Source organism: Dipodomys merriami, unplaced genomic scaffold, assembly GCF_024711535.1.
Source record: "Dipodomys merriami isolate MVZ:Mamm:240054 unplaced genomic scaffold, mDipMer1.0.p SCAF_204, whole genome shotgun sequence".
Taxonomy (NCBI): Eukaryota; Metazoa; Chordata; class Mammalia; order Rodentia; family Heteromyidae; genus Dipodomys; species Dipodomys merriami.
Genome location: NW_027203427.1, coordinates 218155 through 235660, shown reverse-complemented (window position 1 = coordinate 235660; position 17506 = coordinate 218155).

The following is a 17506-nucleotide window of genomic DNA, read 5'->3' as shown; positions in this document are numbered from 1 at the left end:
ACTATGGGGCAAGTTGAGCAGTTCTGTCTGAGCCAATGGCAAGCAGGGTTCAAAGACCTGTGTAGTCTCATAGCATCTCCATCAGAGATGCTGAGTTGGGTGAACTCGAGCATGGCAAGCCATACTATTGAAGAGAAAGGAATTAAGAGGCAAGAAATGAGATTTCATGTTGTGCTTGCAAGGGTCACTAAAAGCCTGCTGGAACAAATCAAGGTAGGTTCATATTACACACAATATGGTGGCGATTAGATTATTAGTATTAAATATTTTTAAAGAAATACACAGCAAGACCTCATTTCAGAAGACACTTCAGACAAAACAACTTTCCTGTGAGTAGACAAATCCTAAGCCAAAAAAAAGTAAGAGAGAGATTCTAGGCATCAAATTTAAGTGATCTTATTTATAACTTTATCAAAAGGATGATCATCAGCTCTATTCACTTAGCTGCAAATGACATAATGCCTCTTTTGAATGCTAACATTCTATGGTAAATAGAAACAGAGTGGGTAATATTTCATGGTATATATGTATCATATTACTGATAGTCCTTGCCTAGTAGTTATTATGTTTTCTTTATCCACTGATCATTTGTTGAACAGTTGAGCTGATTCTACCATTTTGGTATTACGAACAGCACTACAATCAACTTGGGTATGCAGGTGTCTTTCTTGTGTATTTACATGCATTCTGGTATATGCCAAGTGGTAGTGTGGTTGGATTATAGGTGAGTATACTTTCAGTTTTTTGAGAAACCCTCCTATTGATTCCATAGAGGTTGCATTAGTTTATATTCCTACCCAGCAGCATGATGGTTCTTTCCTCATGTCCCTTCCTTGCCACCATTTATTGTTGATATTTTATGAGTGCTAATTTGACTAGCATGAGATGGAATATTTTTTCCTTTCAAGGCTGGAGCCTTAGTGCCAAGCTACTTCCATCTTTTTGGTGGTTATCTGGAGATACAAATCTCATGGACTTTCCTTTCCATGCTGGCTTCAAACCTCAGATCTTTCCTGAGATCTGAGCCTCCTGAGTAGCTAGGATTATAGACATGGGCCACCTGTGCCCAAAATGATGGAATCTTACATGTCGTTGTGATTTGAACTTCCTCCATGGCAAAAGATTCTAAAAATGTCTTCAGTTATCTATTAGCCACATGTATTTGTTCTTTTGAGAATGGTTTATCTATTGAAATCACTGGCAAAGTTTTTCTCCCATTCAGTGGATTTTCTCATGGTTTCTTGATGCAGTCCTAGTCCATTCTTGCTATTATTTTCTGGCAATTGAGAATATTTTCAGAAGATAATTCCATGTGTCTATATCTTCCAGACTTTTCCCTATCTATTCTTTTCATTTCAGAATTTCTGATGTTATATCTAGTTCTTTGATCCTTTAGGAATTGTTTTAGTACATGGTGACATAAGGCTATAGTTTCTGTTTCTTCTATTAGTCACTTTACCCGGCACCATTTGTTGAAGAGGCTGTCTTTTCTCCAGTGGATCTTGTGAGTTGCCCTGTGGCTTTCATTTATTTATGTATTTTTTTTTGCTGGCACCAGAACATGAACTCAAGGTCTTCTGCTCAATTAAGTTTTTTTCTTCATCACTCTTGCTGTACCATTTAAGCCATGCTTTCAGCTGACTTTCTGCTGAGGAATATGGGAAAGAATTTGGTGGAAAAAGATGGGTAACTCATACAAGGTAATTCTTTGTGAATAGCGGGTCACATGGCAGTTATGAATAAGTTTTATGGTTATCATTGTTACAGGATTATGGACAATATTTTACCCCGCCAGTGAAAATACTCTATGTTCCTTCCAATTCATGGACTGAATGCTTCAGGAGAATACTCGCATCCTTACCCATCACAATTCCTTGATCATTGCAGACAGTGCTTTTGGTTTTTTTTCTGCAAAATAACAAAAAGGACATACTGTTAAGTTTCATTTCATCATTTTAAACAAAAATAAATATAAAGCCACCTAAAGTTAAGCCCTCTTGGTAAGGAGAATGTACATTTACTATTTTTAGTTGTGAGTGAACTCAAATTCTCAGGGTTTATAACCTGCTAACAAGTCACTATCTAATCTATTAATGATTTATTACTCTTGTGGTCCTTTCTTTTCCTATACTTAGTATTATTAATTGTACAAAGTATATAAGGAATTTAATTTTTGCCTTGTTAAATTGAGACAAAAATACACTTTATTCAAAGATCTCCTGGGCAAACAAATCTGCAAGTTCTAGGTATAACCAGACTCAAGCAAGCAGCCAATTGGCTTTATGAAGACTAGTTTGGATTCAAGAGATTTTTATGAGGAGTGTGGCAAATGGGACATGAGATGTAGTAAAATTGTCCCTGAAGAGTGCACAGGATTCTTCCCCCAAGTGTGGCCCCATGAAATGCTAATCTCAGAGCAATTTGGGGCTAACACACTGAAGTAATATGAGCAGGATTTCATGTGCCACCATGTCAACTGCTGCTGACTACAGGTACACTCTTGTTATTATGGCCACATTTGTGCTCTGCCTGTCCCCCAAAGTGAAGGAATACAGTGGGGAAACATTCACTTTCCCAGAGTTGTCAAAACTTTTTCTGTTTGGGACATGAACAGACATTGTCTCTAAGGTCAGGGAGAACTGTGTCCACCAAGAGAACAAATCACAGATGAGAAATGGATGGTGAAGACAGGAAGGGAAACCCAAGAGATATAATGCATGGTCCTGGATCTTCAGATATGCCCATCATAAAATCATATATACATATATATTTTATATGAATATTCCTATGTATACATGTGTGTGTGCATGCGTGTGTGTGTGTGCGTGTGTGTGTGTGTATATGTGTGTGTGTGTGTGTGTATACTGGGACTTAAAATCAGGGCCTTGGACTCACTTAGCTTTTTCACTCAAACCTGACACTCTACCACTTGAATCACATCTCCACTTTCAGATTTTGGCTGATTAATTGGAGACAAAGTGTCTCATGGACTTTCCTGCCCTGGCTGACTTCTAATTTCAATCTTCAGAAATAGCCTATGTGAAGTAGACTGTGTGAAGTATTTCTATACGAGCAGCAAACACAAAGGCTTAACTGAATGGAGCTAACAATGTCATAGAAATGAGTGGCTGAAAAAAGCAAGCTAGAAGCAACACACAGCCAAAGTGCCTCATTTGTTCATTCATTCATTGGTACTGAGATTTGAACTTGCAGTACTGAGTTCTGAACATAGCAAGTATGAAGCCTGCCGAGCCCTACATCCAGCTCATCACGGGCTTTTGTTTGGGAAAGCAACACAGTTGGATATGCTTTCTCAAAGGACTAGAGACTACACTGGAAGCAGACAGACCAGTCACCTGGAAACTGGCAAGTGCACAAAAACATAACAAGCCTTTGAACAGAGCTCTGACTGTATAAATGAACAGCCCACTTTCCTGATCCCTACTGTGAGTGAGCTTGCCATATTTTGGTGGATGCTGCTACCATCAACATGTATAGAAATCTTGAAGTTCTCCTCAACACACCACTCTATTTAAACATTTAAATATTGCCTATTTAAATACTGTCTCTCTTTCAGGGATTCACTTCTTAATTAATGGAACTTCCAATGAAAAGCAAGTTAGGACTTCTCCACTTTCCCTTTTCAGCCCAGTTTGGATTTCATAGTTTTCATTCTTTATTTCTCAGTTATCTTCTGGGTCAAATCTTTACTCACAGTCTCCAAAATCCCAATTCTTTCTTTGGCTAAATCCACTTCATGAGGAAGTGCCTTGTTGATTTTAAATAATTGTTATTGGGTTAAATTGTTAAAGGATTGTTAAATATTGTTAAAATTGTTAGATATTGTTAAATAATTATTATTGTTCAGTGGAGGTTTTCACTTTCCAGGTGCACGTGTTCTCCATTTACACCGGAATACTTTCTGTTCATCATCTCCTGCTTTTATGGGTATCATCATTCCCTGTCTTTCAAAGTTGTCTCCTTACGGAAACTTAACACTTAATTTTGTAAGTTCTTTCTGTGTTCCTCCACCCTGACCAATTAGAGCATCAGCAGATAAAATAAAGTAGACCTCAGTGGTGGGATCACATGATACCTGACTGGATAGAGAAACGGGGGGGGGGGGGGAGAAATCTAGGAAGATGTCCCCTAAGGTCACAGGGTGGAAACTAACCTCCACAACTATGGAATGGAACTCTGGGGTCCTAAATTTAGAAGGTGAGTAGGTCACAGGGTAGAATCTTACTGAAGAGGCACAGGGAAGCTAGATGTCTGTTGCTTTCAATTATCCAAACTAAAGTACCTTCATATAAAGCGACCAGAAGAACAAACCTGAAAATACATCATCATCAGCTCATACTATGCTGTTGAGTCCCAACTGCCTTTTAGTTGTGGTTCACCCCCCTGCACAGAGTTCTGGGCCCTGGACTGAGAAAACTAAAAGAGGCTGGCAGAGTTGCTTCAGGGGTAGAACACCTGACTAGCAAGTATGAGTTCTTCAGTTCAAACCCTTATACTAGAAAAACATGGACTATATAAATTATTCCTGTTTTTATCTTGCAAGTATTTCTATTGTCTTAACAGGAGGGCCTGTTGTAACCCACATCCTGGGTCACTACCTACCACCCCTCTCTGGCATGCTTCCAGCCTGGCACAGGGACACCTGGCCTCTCTTATCTGAGGCACTCCTCCCATCAGACAGAGGGGAGGCCTGACTGCACCCCACCCCACCAGGCTGGCTGCTCTGGCAAGGCTGTGGCCTAGGGATTTCTGGCATCTAAGGCATGGGTGGTCTACCTCCAGCTTCAAACAAAAGAACCTCAAGGCTGACTCTAGATATACCCCACCATGGAAAGCTACTGGTAATAGAAAAGCTGTGGGCAGTCAAGCCCCATGCTGGTGGCTCACACTGGTAATCCCTGCTACCCAGGAGCCTGAGATCCGAGGATCTAAATTTAAAAGCCAGCCCAGGCAAGAAAGTCTGTGAGACCCTTTATCTCCAATTAACCACCAAAAAACAGGAAATGGAGCTGTGGCTCAAAGAACATTAGCCTTAAGCAAAAAGACTTCAAGGACAGAGTCCAGGCCCAGGGGTTCAAGTCCATGAATATTTTTTTTTTAAGCAGGCAGTCAGGGAATTGTGTGCTACACAGCTTGCATGTGGCAAGATAAGCTGATAAGCCAATCCTGAAATGAGGGTTGAGACTATGAGAGAATGGGGAAGAAAGACAATAGAATGTAGACATAAATCTTTGGCCTTACCAGAAAGAAGAAACACCAATCCAAAAGCCATCTTCGTGGACCCCAATTCTCCATATTTAATTAAAGATCAAGCTCTGTAACCCTGAAGATAGCACAAGATGGTTGAGCTGGACTGAACTGCTGTCTTCCCTGTCTAAGTGTGTGCCATGTGCTCTCTTGCTCTGCCATATTTCTCCTGAAATAACCTTCTCTATCACCTTTACTCTTTCAGTCTTGCCAGAGCTAGGCACTCAAGGTCAACTAGCTCTAAGTTTCTGCTAACACCTCCATACCTATGAGTTTAACCTAGTATGGACTACATAAACTAAAAAAACAAAGTTAAACCACAAATTTAAATATATATCAGCTGTTTACATAAAATCCACATGGTATTATGTAATGTAAGTGACCTAGAGAATATGCCTGGGTTCTACGCAAATATAACGTCCTATTACCTGAGACTTCAGCCTCTGCAGATTTGGTTGTCTGCAAGAACCCTGGGACCAGTTTTTCAAGGACATAGCAGGACAATTTTTTTCTTTATCCTTCTAGTGTTTGGGTGCAACCAAATACCTACAAGCAAAGCAAACAAAAAAATACTCCAGGCTTCTTTGTACTTATCTAATTCCTCTTTAGAGACTGGGTCAACATTACCACACCCCCTAACTCTGTACACAAAGGTCTCCCTTCTTGTTTTTAATCTGAGTCTCCTCAAACATTTGATGCAATGTGTCTTAAGACAAAGCCGTTCCAGCTTTTTCTGGTTATGTGGTGCTGAGGAATCAAACCCAACGCCTCGTGCATGCAAGACAAGTACTCTACCACTGAGCTACCTTGCCAGCCCAACATGAATCTTTGAGTAAATGAATCTGTGATGCTTTCCTCTAGTTAACATTTCTTTCATTTTATAGGAGTTTGGGCACTGAGCCTTATGGTGAGTAAGAAAAATGTTTCCATATCTCTCTGATCCACAACACTATCCAGGACTTTTCATGGGTTTGCTAGTCCTGTGGCTTGAACTCAGTGCTTTGACCCTCTTCCTGAATTTTTGCTCAAAGCTAGTGCCCTACAACTTGAGCCACATCTCTTCTTTCTGCTTTTTTGATGCTTAGAGATAAGAGTCTCCAGGACTTTCCTGCCAAGTCTGGCTTTGAACCATGATCATCATATCTCAGCCTCTTGAATTGTCCAACATCCAATATATCAGCCCTTATTCATGTAAATTCCTCTAGAATCCTTCAGTCAGTTCAAGACCTAGACCTGATTCTGGGCCAAGAGCACTCAGACAAGAAGTAAAGCCCACCATAGTAGGCCATAGAATGCCCCACACAAATCCATCTCTGGCCTGTAAGAGTGACAAAGGTTGGTGCCCTTTGAAACACAACAGAAGGAGTGAGGATCTCCATTTATGCCCTTAAAACCAATCATCTATGCCTATCATAATGAAACACAAAATTTCAGTGATTTTCAAGGAATCCTCATATGAATGCTGCCACTGTTTTTTCTGATAAATGTCAAATGTATGATGAAAAGGATTTTACTTCAGATAAACAGCTGCAGTGTTGAAGCAGGGATCTCATGATATTTTTCTTCACATGTGAAGCCTTAACTGTCTACAGAAAAAAACCCAAGAGTTTCTACAAAGCAATGCTTTAATGCTTCCCTAATATATTATTTTTGTTTCCAGAATAATTAGCTTTAGTGATCATAAGGGAAAAACAAATTCAAATCAAACCAAATTTCTTCTTATCATTTCTCTTATCTCAAGATTTGGCCAAGTTTTGTTGGAGGAAGAAAAGTAAGCCAGGGCTCTTTTGTGCTAACATCCTGTTCTTCAGGTGCCAGACAGCTCAGCATATTTCTTTCATATTTTCTTTCACACTGATCGAAAAAAGGAACACAAGAAGTGAATCCCATTCAATTCTTGAAGGTGGCATATTAAAGGTGGTCAGATGAAGCTAAAACATTTTATCAAAGGACTGGATGCTTTTGTAAACATTGAGTGATGGCAGCTGGAACTTGTTAAGGATTGTCTCCTGGTGGTAACCAAATATCTTGATATTTGAAAGCTGTGAATGGCAACTATCACTAGAAGGTAACAAATGCTGGGTAGGCTTTCACCAAAGAGAAAGCTCTTAGGCCTCACAGGGTTATCTCCAATTCTAGAATTGAATTGGGAAATGATTACAGGTTTTCCTATATGCTCCCATCACTTTGGCTCACTTTTGGCTGAATAATTTCTCATAGGAGGTCATGTTGTATTGCAAGTGCTATGACAGGGACCTAGGAAACTTCACAGAGTGGAGAGTCTTTCAAAGGACACCAAAAATAAAAGGAATTGCTTAAGTGAGCACTAACTAACTGCCAAATGTCCTGCAGGGCTCCAGTTAAAGTGTGGCAGGGACCTGAGCAAAGCATTGGGGCTTGCCAGAAATGACCAGCATCCTGATGAGTATTAGCCAACACCAAAGCCTTCAGGGAAGGGAAAGCCTAGCCAGCCACCTGCTCCACAGGAAGCCCTCCTCAGTCAGAGGGGAAGAGAAGCTCACTTTCAACATGGAACTGTCAGAGTGCCACAAACTTCTCATCTCAGTCATCTCTTCTGATGGCCAAAATTTTATCTCAGCAATCATAAAAATTCAAACACAAGGTGAAAATGCAGGTGGGAAATGTGCCTTTTGAGGTGAAGTAGAGAGCTCAAGCACCCACCAAGGCCACCCAGATGTTCTAAAAATCCCTGTCCTCAGGGGTAGCCTCTTTTCTCAGTTACTGGGGAAGTCATTTTTGCCCTCCCCTGAGATAATCAAGTGCCACCAGAAGCACAATTCTCACTCCTCCAGTGTCACCACCAAGAATGTGCAAGTATCACAAGTATAAAACAATAAAGGGATAATATCTATTGTATAATCTACTAAAGATCACAATCACTAAAGTGATAAAGCATCTGGTAGATGCATCACCAACTAAGATGCTCCTGCATTAACCATGTAGAGGAACCTCTCTATCAAGGAGACTGCCAAGCTTGAGACAAAGACCCTAAAGAAGTTGTTTCTAAATTCTCAGTAGAAGAATGACTACTGGGCTGTTGGATGAGAACATGAGAAGCACTTTCTAAATGTGAAAACTACTAGTAGTGCCACTACTTTACATTAGCCCTTAACATTTAACTACATCTCATTGATTTTAAAATAACTATATTGAGGTATCATTAAATGGTATCTCCCCAGTATGGTACCCTGGTACCAATGCCACCATAATGCAAGATCTTCCTAACCTTCTCCTGCCCTTCCTTTGTTGTTCACCTATCCCCAAGCCAAATCACGGGAAATAGAATTCTTCATCCCTGAGACTAATTATAGAAACTAGAATTCCTTTTCTCCATAAGTAGCTACAAAAACCTAGTCTTACCTTTCTGTGCTGGAGCTAGCCAAGAAGAAACTTCTCACCCATGTTGTCAGATTAGAAACTTCTCATCCTATACATCAACTTGTCTTGCCCTCTGTGTGGGAGGAAGGAGGCCACATGGAAAGGCCAAGAAGAATCTGGACAGACAGGCATTGCTGAGCTTCCCTGTCCAGCTATTATCATTAAGTCAAGCCCATCAATTCCAGACACATTTCTTCCATTCCTCATCATATCTCAGCATATACTCTGTGTCTTCTGATGGCTCTGTTGTCAGGCAAACTTTGACAATAAATTCATATTCTCCTCTGGTCACTATGTCTTTTGTTATGGGATTTTTAGGAAGAGGAAGAGCCACACAGTTTTCCAATACTTTACAGACAACTTTCTTCTCTTTGCATCTAACTGTACAAAAGGGTTTCATTGTGGTATTTCCATATATACATAGAATTTGCTTTGGTCAAACTCCCTCGCTCTGTTACTCTCTTCAAAAATCTATGATGTTTCATCTCTTGTAGAGTCTCTGTGCAGTAGTTATTGCTCCAGAATTTCATTTTACCTATAGGGCACTGAGGCATAGCAGCCAAGACCTGGCTGAAACTGAGATTCATTGGTGGCCATATTTTTATGTTTCTCCTGGAATTGAGGCAGTAAGATTATCTCCAACCCTCACACCAAAGGACCTGTATCATAACAGAGGATGCCAAGGTACAGAGATGACTTAAAGTATTCAGGAGAATGTCACGGGTTATATGTAAATATAGGACTTTTTATAGGAGAGACATGATCAGACACCAATTTTGTCATGGGTCCTGGAACCAATCCCTATAGACATGAAGGATGGTTGTATAGGAGACAAAATGTTACAGTGTTTCTGAATAAAACAGAAAAACCTAAAATGTACTGGAAAACACTGCAGAACACCAGAAAATGACATAAAATATACATATAATGTAAAGTGTCAGAAAGGTTTGGCAGCAAATACAACACCTGGAGAAGGACATCTGCCCATAAGGAACCCCTTCCATGCTAAGAAGAAACTTAGTATTGGGGTAAGGATAATGATCTGCTTAACAAATGGCACTGGGCCTCTGTAGAAGAAAAGTAAAGTTTGACGGTTACTTCAAAATGTAGCTTAAATCAAATAATTCTGAGAGTAAATATTTGTGTGTTCAAAAGAAAGAGAACCCTTAATAAATCTAAAGATATAGGAAAATCATAATTACCACAGAGCAAGAAATATTTCTTAAGCAAACAAGAAAGAGACCAAAAATACAAAGAAAGAGACTAACTAATCCATCTATTACTAGGAACTTATGTTTATGAAAAGAATAAGAAAGCTAGTCACCAATGGCTCACACCCATAATCCTAACTACTCAGGAGGCTGAAATCTGAGGATCCTGGTTCAAAGCCAGCTCAGGCAGGAAAGTTCATGTGACTCTTAGCTTCAATAAACTACTCAAAAAAGCCAGAGTGGGGCTGTGGCTCAAGTGGTAGCATACTCACGTTGAGCAAAAGAAGCTTAGGGACCGTGCCTAGGCAGAGTAAAAGATGCAGGACCAGCCCCCAGACCCCCAAAAAAGAATAAGAAAAAATATATAAAGATGAAACATGTGCAAGAAAACCATTTTATGTATTAAGAGAAAACATATTTGGTTTTGTTCTGATCCTGGGGCTTGGACTCAATGTCTGGGCACTGTCCCTGAGCCTTTTTTGCTCAATGCTAGGGCTCTACCATTTGAGCCATAGTTCTACTTCCAGCTTTTTCTGAGTAATTTATTGGAGATAAGAATGTCATAGACTATTTCTGCCCTGGCTGGCTTCAAACCACTATCCTCAGATCTCAGCATGAGAAGCTAGGATTCTTAGTGTCAGCCACCCAGCAAGAAAATATATTTTTAATATTTATAAGATTAATTACAAGTCTTTCCATTTCCTAACAAATTAGGCAATGTCATTCTTTCTGATGGAGGCATAGAAATTATATTAAGTGAAGTAAGCTGGGCCTAAAGAAACATATGTCCTATGGTTTCCCTTATTTGCAATAACTAGTATATGTCTGAGACAAGCAGAAAAGGTCAGATAAGTTGATGTTAGGTGAAATGTACCCCAAGATAAGTATTCAAAAGCTTTTCTTTCTTATGATTTTTCTAACATATTTATAAGATGATTTCTTTATTGCTTTGTATGTCCCTCTCCCATGGTATAAACCCTGCTTTCATTGTACTTGAGGTTGGTATAATTTGTGCAGTGGAAGGGAAAAAACAAATCACTTAAATAGGGATACAGGTGGACCCATTGCAGCAATGAGATGTACAAGACATTATGTTGAAAAAGCAATACTTGATAAGAAATGTACTCATTACCTTGCCCATGTAATTGTAACCCCTCTGTATGTTATTTTCACAATTAAATTAAAAGAAAGAAACAAAATGAAGAATTACCCCCCCAATAAAGAAAGAAAATACTCCAGAAAAGAGACTAGAAAAGAGAGAAAGAAAGACAATGAAATAGAAGAAGTGGTTAATTTGGAATATGATTTCTCTTGTTAGTAAGGATTTTGAACAAATAAACTATGGGGAATGATTATTTTTGAAGAAATTTTCTAACAATAGAAATGTGGAGGATGGAAAATGAGTAATTTCAGAGCAAGAGAGTTAAAAATAAGATCCTAAAGCCTTCCTGCTAAATGTTGTTTGATAACATATTTCAAGCTTGGGATATAGATAGATAGATATACACATATATATCTGCATTTAGAGTGATATATATGTATAGTCACACATATACATAGGTAAACATATAAATGTACCTAAGGCTAAATGAATAAATTATATATATATATATATATATATATATATATATATATATATATATGGACAAGACAAATGGCCACTGGCTTCAGTTGGATTGGTGCAGAAGTGATCAGCAGTTCCCTAAACAATTATCCAATCTGAGAAATGAAAACTCACCTCAGGTGATGAAAGAAGTTGATGAACTCTCTCCCATCTACCCAACCTGCTTCCTACTAACAAGAAGGAAGAAGCTAAGATCAGAACAAACCCTAACAACAGGGAGGGTTAGGAGATCAGTGTTGAAGGTCCACACCTGTGGACAGTCTACAGGAGGCCAACTCACTGAGTTCCAAAGCTCAAGTTTAACCTGGTCTTCCCAGTGGGACCCTGTCACTGAAACCCAGCAAGCAAATAAATAGTTCCCACCAAGCCAGAAGTCTCACAACCCTACAAAGAACCAAGAAACAGGAAGGAAAGGCTGGGAAAAGACATTAAACTGTACACACCCACACACACACACACACACACACACACACACACACACACACATACACGCAATATATGTACAATTGTATAGGTATCTGCATAGATGTTTGTACATATATGTATATGTATGTATGCATATATATATATATATAAACACAAGGGAAAATATATATACATGTATCTCTAGAAGATCAATACCCACTGGCTTCAGTTAGATTATTTCAAGTGTGTGCAGCAATTCCCTAATTATCGAACCTGTGTACTGCCAATACACATCATGTGATAGAGGAGATCAAGGCACTCTCTCCCATCTACCCAATCTGCTTCCTACCATAACTGAAGTAACAAGTTCAGATCAAAACTTCACCCTAACCACAGGGGGTAGGAGCTCAGTGTTGATGGTCCAAACCTGTGCTCAGCCTACAGGCAGCAGAATCACCAGGTCCCAAAGCACCAGTCCAACTTGGTCTTCCCAGTGTGACCTTGTCTCTGAAACAAAGCAAGCAAACAAAACAGTTCCTTAGCAAGCCAGCAGCCCACAACCTCAAAAGGAACAACAAAAGAGGAAGAAAAGACTGGGAAAAGACACTGGCCAGTACAGATTTGCATATTTATGTAAATATACGTATAAACTATAAATAATTATATATAACTATATATGTTTGTGTATATATATGTATGTATATATGTTTGCACATATACATAGTTTAAAATACACACATACACAAATATATACATATTTATTCATTCATTATTATATTTATTAAACTTGACCAGGCAAATGTCCACTGCCTTTAGTTGGATTGGTGCAGGCGGGATCAGCGATTCCCTCAGCAAGTGTTCAATCCCGGAAGTGCCAATGCACATGAGGTGATGAAGGACATTGAGGTCAAATTGGCTACAATAGCCCTGGAGTTTGTGGAGCAACTACAAAAGTATGTCTAGGATTATGGGTTATCTTTAAAGGTGGAAAATACAGGGCCAGATAGAGAGGATCCTGTAAACAGGATGGAGACAAAGCGAGTGTTAGTGGAAGTTGCCAGTTGCACCATCCCCTGGTCCCCCAGATCAGAGGAGTAGTGGGGGATCTCTTGATACAAGAGTTCCGGACAAGAAGGGCAGAGCCGACACTTGGCCTTGGGAGTTGTAGGGAGGGGACTTGTGGAAGGTCAGGCAAGGTGCATCTTGGGAGACCCCCTGCTAGGATGTAAGGGTGTGACAGGCTTGAGACAGGGAGGGGCTGGCAGGAGGAACTGTGGGAAGAGGTGGGGCAGTAAGAGTTTATATAAGGCAGACAGCTGGTGGGCAGGGTCATTCTGGACTCGGCTGCAGAGAGGACCAGGAGGAAGCCTACGTGCCTCGCAGCGATCGACCGGAAGAAGAGTGCCCAGAGCACGGTGAGTGACCCACGGCATTCAGGAAGCCAGGTGAGTGACCTGGGCATCTCTGTAGACATAGACAGGGTTGGCAGAAGGATGGAGGCAGCCCAGTGGGAGTGCAGAGCGGTGAGGCAGATTCAGGAGCGCCTGGCCTCCAGCACAGATGCCGACGAGCTATACAAATCCTTGAGGCTGCTCTCAGTCATGCCCATCACGGCAGAAATCCTTGCCACCACGGGTGTCAGAGAGACAGTGAAGGGATTTAGGAAGTACCAGCAGGTGGGCATTTTGGCCAAGGAGCTGGCTAAGCGCTGGAAGACGTTTCCTGTGCTGAGGCGCAAATCAGAGGCTCTGAGCCAGGTTCCTGAGCAGGATGGCGGTCAAGAGTCCAGGAAGGATGATCTCGGAGAGGGGGAGTGTAGGGAGACAAGGGAGCAGGAGCCAGAGGACATGTTGAAGTCCTCACATGTGGATGACTTCTCTCAGAGAAGGGCGAGTGACCCACAGGATCCAGGAACACAGGTGAGTGGTTCCAGCATCTCTGTAGACATGGTCGGGGGTGGCATCGGGATGCAGAATGCCGAGTCTGTGTGCGGAGTTGTGCGGCAGCTCCAGGCGCGCCTAACCTCCAGCACAGACACGGACGAGCTTCTTAATTCCCTGAGGCTGCTCTCAGTCATTCCCATCACGGCAGAAATCCTTGCCACCACGGGTGTCAGAAGGGTAGTGAAGCGTTTTAGGAAGCACCCACTAGTGGCTGGTTTGGCCAAGGAACTGGACAAACACTGGAAGACCTTGGATGTTCTGAGCCACAAATCAGAGGCTCTGAGCCAGGTCCCTGACCAGGATGGAGGTCTAGAGCACAGGAAGTATGATCTAGAGCAGGGGGAGGGGCAGAGGGACATGGAGGATGGTGAGAGGGAGCAGGAGGACCTGTTGAAGGCGTCAAATGTGGATCTGTCCTCTCAGAGCAGGGCAAGTGAACCCCTGGATGGAGCAGTCCAGGTGTGTGGTTCCCGCCTCTCTGTAGACGTGGCCAGGGGTGGCATGGGGACGCAGACCGCCGAGTGGGTGTGGGGAGCCGTGCAGCTGCTCCAAGAGCACCTGGCCTCCAGCACACATTCGGAGGAGCTCCGCAAATCCTTGAGTCTGCTGTCCGTCTTGCCCATCACGGCAGAAATCCTTGGCGCCACGGGTGTCAGAGACATGGTGAAGGGTTTTAGGAAGCACCCGCTGGTGGGCAGTATGGCAAAGGAGCTGGACACACGCTGGGAGACCTTGGCTGTCCTGGGCTGCAACCCAGCGCTTCTTTCGGCAATTCTACAGCAGGTCTCTGAACAGGATGGCGCTCAAGAGCCCAGGAAGGAGGCTCTTGGGCTGCCAGAGTCAGGGTGGGTGCAAGATGGCAAGTTGAAAGAGTCAAGTGTGGTTTGGGGAAAAGAAACAGCAGACAGGAGGGAGGGCCCCAACTCTGGGCCAGAGCCCTCACTGCCCGCGGAGCTGTGTGAGTTCCAGGGACCTGGCAAGCGGTCTTCCAGCCCTTGTCCCAGGAGCAGGAGGGAGAAGCGTCCCCGAGTGGACCCAGAGTCCTCTGAGGGCAGCAGCAGGTCTCATCGTTGGGCTGTGGACAGCCCTGGAGTCTCGCGGGACTCTGGGCCTACTGATATCCGGGACATGCCTGGCATTGCATGCAGTCCGGTCCAGCAGTCTCAGGATCCACCAGGGCTCCCAAAAGAAGGTCTCCCTTGGGAACCCCAGGGACAGGCTGGGGCCAGACCAAAAGATGGGTGCCGATCCTCTGAAGAAGGGAAGAGAGGTTCAGGCCCCCTGCCCTCTAAGGTCAAGCAGACCTCTGGCAAGCCAGAGACGCAGGCAGCGAAGCTCCGTGGGCGCAATCACAAGAGCGAATCCCAGCAACAGCATGAATTCCGGGCACCTCCACAATCTTTCGAGGATGCCCTCAACGAGACCCAGCTGCTGCCGAGGAGACAGAGGACCAAGGGCAGGATTCGTGCTGCTGCCTTGGCTCAAGGAGGCCTGAAAAGGAATGGCTCCAGAGGCCCCAGAAGACCCTCGGACTCCGTGCACAGCTCAGTCCCAAGGGCAAGCAAGGTCCAGGAAAACCAGGCGGGACAGCTGGCACCAACATTTGCCGCCATTCCAGCCAATCCCGCCAATTCCACAGAAGCAGTCAGGGTGCCAATGGTGCAGCCCAGCACTGAAACCTCTAATTTCCCTGAGCTTCAGGCCTTTTCGGGTCGGCTGCCTGACCTGAAAAGGATGTCCTCCTTCTCTTCATCTAGGCCGGGAGCCTCTGTGCCCTGGGAAGTGGGAAAAGCGGAAAGGGAAGGGGAAGGAGGAGGTGTTGAGGAAGGGGTGAAGGGAGATGAAAGGGAAGGGGGAAGGAGAGCAGAAGGCAAAGGGGGACATAGAGAGGGAGAGGAAGCGATGGCCTTGCCTTTTGTCAGAAAGTCCCTGAAGATGCCACTGTACTCTGGACCAAAGCGCGACTCCCTTACTCCCTGGTGCCCCCAGGATGTCCGGGGGCTCCTGCAACACAGCACTCCAGCCACTCCCAGGCCGCCCTGCATTCTCCTAGCACCCATTTCCCAGACTTCTACCCCTTCTCCGCACCAGCCTCAAGGGAACACTCACCCGAGGACAGTGGCGCACAGTGGCACAGACAGGCTGTGGCAAATCCGCTGTTGCAAAGCATTCAAGGATGAAAAACCAGTAGAGGGTGAGTCCTGGCGAGAACTGTACCTGCGGCTTCGCCAAGACCAAGAGCAGCGTGTGCAAGCAGCGAGGGCCTGCACAAGCCAAGAAGAGCCAAGGCCAACGGGCGCAAAGCTCTTAAACCAACCTCCAGAAAAGCCTCCTGGCCCTGGAAAAAGCTCCCGGGTCAGGACTGTGTTGGAAGGAAGCTCAAGGGCCGTTCTCACTGCTTCTGAGGGACTGGAAAAATAAGGAGAGTCAGCAGAGTCCTAAGAACAGAGTCTTCAATCTACTGGAGAACATCAAGGAACACTTCATAAATGCATGAATGAAAAAGCTATATGTCTATTGTTTATAAGTAGTAAATTAGGTATTAATTAATTGATTGGTAAACTAATATTTAATTGTATAACTTATCATTTTAAATTCTGAAACTGAAAAAATCTAAGTATAATGGACGGTCACTGGGCTGTCCTTCCCTTACTCTTAGCCTGGGCATGATGAAGCTTAGGACACAGTCTGTACCCTTGAGCACAAGCATTGACCTGCTCACTGCAGAGGACTCTGATGACCTGCTGGGGACAGCACTGATCCTGCAGCCCTCTCTCATCTCCCACAACTGGACATGCTGTGTGCACATGTTCTCTTAAGGGCTGGAAGTCACAATATAGCTTAGGTTAATACTGAGCTGGTAAATCCCACCACCACAGTCAAAGATGGGAATTTTTTGAAAGCACTAGTTTTTAAATATTACCTATAAAATTTGTAGTGTTCAAATTGAGTGGACAAATGATAGACAAGAAAATTGAATCAGAATGCGTATTTATCAAATGATATGATGCATTATCATCCCATCAGCCAAAGGACCATATGGCTGCCTGTGCAATTCCATGGCTTTTGCTGCAATATCCTAAAGGATATCAGAAATGCTTGGTTCAGAGACCACAACAGTGACTTAGTATCCTGACTTCTCTAGCTCCTTGCTCTCACATTCACTCAGAAAAGCTGTTGTGCAACTCCTAAAAAAGGCTACACGTGACAGTTCTGCTATACGTGACAGTTCTGCTACACCAGGCAGGGTGATTTTTGTTCAGGGCTGTATCAGTGTGTATCAGGCTGTATCAGGAGAAACATGTGTACGTTGAAAGCAGTAATAAACACCAACATCCTCAGCCTCCACCCTGCTGATTTTCAATGTGAAATCTGTGCCTGACCCACTGCCACTGAATCTGTCTGGGACCCCAGAATATTGGTTGGAAACCAAATAGACTAGGGCTTGTGGAGACTGGCCTGGCTTCTGTAGGAACCAGAACAAATAGGTGTTTCCATCACTATATAAGAGACTCTGACTGGACCTACAGGAGATGGAGACTGGCTCTCCCAGGTGACAGGCAGATAGAGTGGAGTCTCAGTCAATATAGCATCTCCACTGGATCTTAATATAATTAGAAAAGTGGACAGGGTTAATTACAGGCATCATGAGACAT